Here is a 6,835-nt window from a genome sequence, read left to right as displayed (position 1 = left end):
GGTCTCTCTATGTTGAGGAGACGTTGTTGACCTGGGCTCCTGTGAGCCCCCGCCGCTTGAATCTGCCCTGCCTGGCTGCAGGAAAGGCGCTGCAAAAGGCGGGTTGTGCAGGGCCGGCCCGAGAGGCCGTGGGAGCACCACAGGGAAGAGGGCCCCCGTCGCTCCTCCCCCCCCCGGCTCGCTTTCGGCTGGTGGCATCTCTTCGAGTTGTGCAGCACCAAGGAGATGCGCCCCGGCATAGCTTCCCACTCACAGGTTTCCCATCTTGTTGCCTGGGGCTAGGAGGTGAGGGGCGGGTGCCTGTTTTTCCTTGGTGTGCTTGGCAGGCTCATGGCTGTTGTCGCTGGGCAGCTTGGTGTCTGTGTGGTCCAAAGGAACAGTAATTAAAAGTACAATTAGGAAAGACAGCCTGAATTGACTTGATAACTCCCAGCCTCTTACTCCTGCCATATCCCTTGCACTGATTCAGCCAGCTGGAACAATAAACTAACCCAGAAAAATACACAGTATTTTCCAGCTGGATCAGCAAACCAAACCAGCTCAACTGAGGGCCAGAGCTGGTCCCCCACAGACAGAAGCCAGGCTCACCAGGGCTGCACAAAGCTGCTAGACCAGCTCCCCCTCTTCTCTTATACCCACACTTGGGGCTTTCTGTTGCTGGAAGAAGGGTCCTGATAAGCTAGGTGCTTCTCCCAGCCTGGGGAGCTTTGCTTGGATATCCCCTGCAGCCTCACTGTAACTCACAGACTCATCACATCTGAAGTGCTCACGATCTGTGAGGATTATCCTGCCCAGTTCGTGAGGATCTTCAAGGTATTGCCCCTCATCTAAGGGCTTACAAGGTATTACCATGTTAGGTCCCTACCTACGTGTTTATTTTTCAAGGACCAGATTTGTTGATAGCATTTAAGGTTTACTTGCAGTTAGGAGGAAGTGAATCTGTTCATTTCACTTTGCCAGTCTATACCAAACAGGGTAACGCACATTTCTCCTCTTCTTGTGAAGATCGTCTTAAAATTAAAAGCCAAGCTAAGAAGCCACTGTGGGAGGCTTGTTACCTCACTCTTTGCAAGACAGCAGGTGAGCTCTATGCTTACATAGGGCCTTTGCCCCCTGCCAGTCAGCACAGCTTCATTTGGAGCCTCTCAAACCTCTGCTATCCCCCTCTATCAAGAGCCAGGGCTCTTAGGTAATTCCTAAAGGAGCCAGACGCACCCAGACTGAATCAACCAGGCAGAAAGCCACCCCCAACAGCAATTTTGGCCAGACTAAACAAGCAACCTTTACTCTGGTGCTAAAGCCACCTTGCCTAGGCAGAGCTCAGCGTGCTTCTCTTATCTCAGGAGTGCACACAAAGTGTTGACAAGGCACCTTGACTTTCCAACCAGCAGTCAGCTACTAGCTTAGGAACACAGGAAAAAAAAGGAAAAAAAAAAAAGCTTTGTGAAGAATATTTAAAAGGGGGGTTAAATAAGACTGTCTGGAACAGGAGAGCTATTTCAGCAGTCAGGGTGTTTTTCTTCTGGGAACTGAAGGACAGGGGTAAGGAAGGAATAGCATTGAGCTAACAGGTGCCACCCCCAATCTGTTCTCATTTTGGGCACCAAGACCACCCATGCTAGCCCAGGCTTCCCTGGAGCTCCGCCAATTCCAATTGATTTGGGGACTTCCCCCCCCCCCCCCCCGCCCCCTCTAAAGTATAGAGCAGCTTCCTGACAAGTTGTCACCATGACATAGCTTTCCTGGTTTAGCCATGCTGCCTCACTTAAAAATGGGATTAAAAGAAATAAAATGGCATCAAGAGCTCAAGCACTGGCCATCTGCCATCGATGATGGGACTGTTTGGAAGAGTGGGAAACTCCAAAGGGAGCTCAGCCTGTTGAGACCAGGTCCAGCTCACAGACATGAGGACCAACTGCATGATGAGAGACCTCGCACAGAGGGTGTGAACTGCAGCAGTCTGCTGTCTGCCTACCACCTTCCACTTTCGCTGAGCTCCTGCTCAGATTTGGGTTTTTTCCTGAAGATAAACCTCCCAGATAAGGTGTCAGATGAGTCTTCTTAGGAAGGACCATGGCTTCTCAGTAGTCACATACAGCTGAGTCACTTTGCTGTGGCTGGGAGAGAAGGGGGCCTTCCTGGCCTAAACTTGATTTTTAGCCCCATTTTCTGGGAGGCACATGATCTGCATAGAGAAAGTGAGTAGGAACAGCCCATCCTCCCTCAGGCTGGAAAACTGCAGCCAAGCAAGGGACTCTCCTGCAGCAAAACACATGACTCACCTTCCAGGGGCTGGCGTCCAGGAGCGCTGCCTCCCCTACCAACCAGTTGGACCAGGCTGGCACCAGAGCCCAGCTGGCTCCAGAAAGCCTGATGCTCGGTTTTGTCATGCCTACGGCACATAAATTCCTTCCACCATAGCCTCACCCTCTTCGCGCCCAATTCTCTGCTTTGCATGAGCACAGTGCACGTGAGGCATCTCTGTTTGGCAATCTCAGGAGGCCAGCCAGAGGCCCCTGCAGGCTCTGGTTTTGCAGCCTGCCACAGCCAGCTCTGTTGGATGACTGCTTTCATTTAAAAAAAAAAAAAAATAATTAAAGAAATAGAAGCATTTTTTGCAGCAGCCTGGCTTTTGGACCATTTTGCATTTCCACTCAGACTGCAGCAAGCCATGGAGAGGAAGCAAAGCCAGCCACAAATTACAGCCTGGCAGCCTCGGGAAGAGCCTTGGACACATTTGAAGTTTGTTCCAGCCCAAGCAGGAGCAGCCTCCCTGTGACTCACCAAATGGTTTGGCTTGCGGGTCCCGGCTGGCCTAGAGACAAAGTCCCCACCACACACCCCCCTCCTCGCCACTAACAGGCTGCAGAGAAATAGCTCCCACTCTGATGTACATCTCGGAGCAGGAAGCAGAAGAGCATTTTCCGAATGGGAAGGCAATGCTGCAGGCACTGCATCCGAGGGCAAAGCTGCAGCTTGACGACACCAGGAGTGGACAGGGCAGGTGGGACAGCAGCATGTCCCCCCTCCTCCTGGTACTGTTGCTCATCAGCCCCTATGCCAGGCTTGTTCAGCTCCCTAACACAGCAAAAAAAAACCCTGACTCACAGAAGCAGATGGTTCTTTACTGGATTAGTGGCCTGAATCAGCCCAGGGTGCAGAGAGCACCACACGATGGGCTGTGGGAGCGAGACAGCAGCAAGCCTACACTGCTCCGGCCTCTCAGCCCCTCACATCAGCACAAACAGCCGCACTCTCTGCCCAGCCTGGCGACTGATCCAGCTTTAGGAGCGATCCATTCCTCTCCCTGGGCAGTTTTTTGCCTGGATCCAGTTCTCTGTCTGAATGCTTGTGGCAGAGTGGGGTGAAAGCAGTTGAGGACCATCCCCTTTTGGCAGCTGCACCAGAGCAGAGCTCTCAATTAACACTGGCATGATTGCAGGCCACACTCCTTCCCACGTTCAGCTCAGCCATGACTTAATTATCAAAGGGGGTCACATCAAGTGCACTGGATTTTCTGAGCAAAGCATAACATAAAGCCTCCAATCACTGCAGCTAATTCTCATTTCAATATTTTCTTTGTCAGCTGTCACAAGCTTTACATTTTAGTTACAAGCTGCATTTTGTTTCAAGGTTTCCTCAGCATTTTAGGTATTACTTACTGGGATTAGACCCCTATTCCGAGGCAGCCCATATCCCAGGGCAACTGTTACTTCAAACCAAGTAGATCAACACAAAGAGTCAGCAGCCATAAATGCTTTGCCCTCGTGAACCAGGATTTCTGACCAGCACTAGCAAGACCTGGAACAACAACAGTCGCCAGAAAAGCAGATGATTCCTCCTAAATACAGAGGAATCAACAGTGCAGCATCACCTCGTAAAGCCCATGCTTTAAAGGATATGCACAAAGATGCAGAATCCTGTTCTTGCTCTCATTGTGTCATCTTTTCGGGGTTGTAAGCAGCAAGAAAGCAGCCAAAGCTCTGCCACAACCTTTGAAGGAGAAACAGCTTTCCTTTTGTAAATGGAAAGGAGAATTAAGTCATATGTTTTTTTCTGAATCCTACTTCCCCCCCCTCCAAAAACACCCCATTAGTAATATACATCTAGGTTACCCAGGAAGATAACAAAGGCAAATGAATAATGGATTTAAAAATATATATCAGAATCCCAAGAAAATAAAGTCTAACCAAGCAAAAGAGGAGGAGGATTTTAGGATACCTTTGGTCCACATTTATGCCACAACAAAGAAAAAGCTCCCCAGCAGCGCCCAGGAAGCACTACCCCTTTTCTTTCCTAGCTTGTCTGGTAAAGATTCAAAGCAGATGACTCAGGCTGCTTACTGGGAGCTAAGATCCTCTCCGGTAAGAGGAGTAGGCTTGATACATTTTAGGATTTCTGCAGTAAAAGAGAGGGATGAATAGAAGAATGCCCTTACCTATCTTGCCTATGCCTGCTCTCCCTCTCTCAGTCACTTTGTGCTGTTGCATTAAAGCTCACCACTGTTTTCTAGAGCAGCTGGGTCTTTGCAGGCTCATCTATCCCACAGAAGAGCCACTTCCCAGAAGGTGCTTTTAGTGCATCACCTCTTTAAAAAAAAAAAAAAAGAAAGAAAGAAAAAAAAAGAAAAATCCCAACCTTTTAAAAACCTTCCCAGCCCATTTCTAAGAGCTGCCCCTCTCAGGTGGCATTATGAAAGTAAGCAAGTATTTAGTTTGGCCCTTCAAAGTCTAAGGAGAAAATATCACCACACCCAGCCCTGGCTGACACCCCCTTGCGCACACCCTGGCAGGCTGCTGGGGCATCAGCGGGGTGTTGTTGGGGCACGCGACCGAAGACCACCTCTCTGTCAGCTTCCCAAAGGAGGTACTCACAGGGAGTTTTGCACGCACCCCAGAGAGTAGGCTGCCAAGCAGGGCATGCATTTTCCAAAGCAAATATCAAAGAGCATGGCCAGGCCTTGCCGTTAACTTGGACAGGGATAGCGAGTGCACAGGTGGGGACCCCATGTGCGTAGGATCTCACTTTCACTGTAATGTTTGGCGTGGAGTGGAGAATATCTTCCCTTCACAGAGCCCTTGGGCAGAGCAAGTGTTACTGCCACATGGCTCTGTCCTCAGGGAACAAAACTGAGCATTGCTCAGGTGTCACAGAGCAAAGTCTGATATTCCTCTTTTCCGTGCATTCACTCCAAGGTAAAAGGCAACATGTTCCCCATCCTCATCTTCCACCTTCTCCTCCTTTACCTGTCCATTGCCTTTGGGCTCATCTCAGCTCCCAACACAGGGCTGGCAGCCCAAACACCACCACCTTGCTTTTAGCACTGCCAGCCAGAAATGGGCAAAACTTGCCTGCCAAAACCAAAAAGCTTTTACAAAATATGGGGCTGAGTTCCTTTTATTTGCTTTCTGCTTTGCAGGTTTTCAAGGATTACACTTAGAATCTCTAAGGACTTTTTCAGCAGTGCAGACTATTTCAATCCAGCCCTTTCACAGCAGACGGAAAATCTGCTTTGACTCAGTTCAGCTCACACGGAAGTGATTAGATAATCACGGGACTCCAGGAGCCATGGCTTTAAGAAAAAGTACAAAGTATTATAGGCTTTGCAGAAAAAATAAGAGTTGGCAGGGGACAAAAAGCTACAAGGTCCCATATAAGAAACCAGACTGAGAAGATAGCCATCCCTCAGACTTTCTTCATACAGTTTCCCCTGCTGTTGAGATACTTGCTTTCTCTTCCCTCATTATCCAAAGCAAAAAGGAAGGCACTGAAGGGAACATACTATGTGGGGAAGAAGGTACAAAACAGAAGAGTTTGGACTGGAAATAAAACCCCAAGTAAGCTGTCCTCAAAAATTTGGGTAAGCAAATAGGGTGTTAGCTGGTACATAGGGAAAGGAGTGGGAATAGATCGGGGAGATCGTCTAGTCCAAGATCTTAATAAGCAGCCCCAGAAGTCAGGCAGGGATCAAGTAGGGGCCGCTGTTTGCCTGCACACCAGTCGCTATGCTGTTGCAAAGTCTGCAATCCCTTTTCTAGGTCACAAACTCAGGAGGCATCAGGCAGCACCTCTTCACATGTGATCTCGCCTCAGCTGCGCACTCATGGTTGAGGACATTTAAGCCAGGCAGTGGATTTCAGTGAAGTTTGCAACAGCAGCTAACTGCTGGCCAAAACTGGCACAAGTTGGGATTAATCAAAGTCACAAGGACACAGTGGGGGAAGTGGTGAGTCCAGCTACTGTGGCTTTCACTGCAAGGTCTTTCATCATCCTACAGTCACCAGTGGCATGCAACCCACACCCAGAGTCGTGGGCATCTGAATAGTTGCCCTCTTGTACAAAAGGCTGAAAATACAGTCGGAGACTTAATCTCCCTCTTCTATTGTCCTAGCTAAGTCTGGGGTTTAAATCGTTGGGAGCAAGTCGCCCACTGCAGTGTTCACCCCTTGCTTGCTCCAAGTCTGACAGAGAGATCCCACATCAAACTTCCTGAGCCTCTTTTACTGTTTCTTCACTTTCCAGCTTCATAGAGCAAAAGCATGTTTCACACCAGGAGAGAAAGCCAGCTGGATTGCAGCACAAGTAGGGCAGACAGCTACAATTCAACACCTTTGGATTTCACAGGAGAATTCAGCAGCACCTTTCCCTGCTAGCAACCTCCCCCTCTGTGTCCTTCCCACCATTCACCTAACAGCAGCTGGGGAAACATTTGAGCATCTCCTCAAAACAGCAAACGTAGGGTGATAGAGCTGTTTTATAGATTCCATGGGCAGTGCTGTGACTAATGAAGTATCGCCAGCCCGCAGCCCAGTTTTCCATGGCAATCACAATTTCC

The sequence above is a fragment of the Buteo buteo genome, chromosome 4 (assembly GCF_964188355.1).
Source record: "Buteo buteo chromosome 4, bButBut1.hap1.1, whole genome shotgun sequence".
Taxonomy (NCBI): Eukaryota; Metazoa; Chordata; class Aves; order Accipitriformes; family Accipitridae; genus Buteo; species Buteo buteo.
This window is presented reverse-complemented; position numbering follows the sequence as displayed.